A 216-nucleotide genomic window follows, 5' to 3' on the forward strand; every position below is an offset into this window, starting at 1 on the left:
AAGGGGAATGCCATGATATGAAGGGTTTTGGAAAAATACCAGAATGCAAACAAGAAAGAAATATTCTTTGGCAAGAGAATATCTTTCTCCGAAGGAAGTATTTACTGGAAACAATTTTTTAAACAGAATTTAATGCGTTTCTAGGGCAATGAGGATATAGTTGACAGTCATGTACACATTGCACTGAGAACAAAATTTCGAATACTCATCTATACT

This window comes from Penaeus monodon, chromosome 23, assembly GCF_015228065.2.
Source record: "Penaeus monodon isolate SGIC_2016 chromosome 23, NSTDA_Pmon_1, whole genome shotgun sequence".
Lineage (NCBI taxonomy): Eukaryota > Metazoa > Arthropoda > Malacostraca > Decapoda > Penaeidae > Penaeus > Penaeus monodon.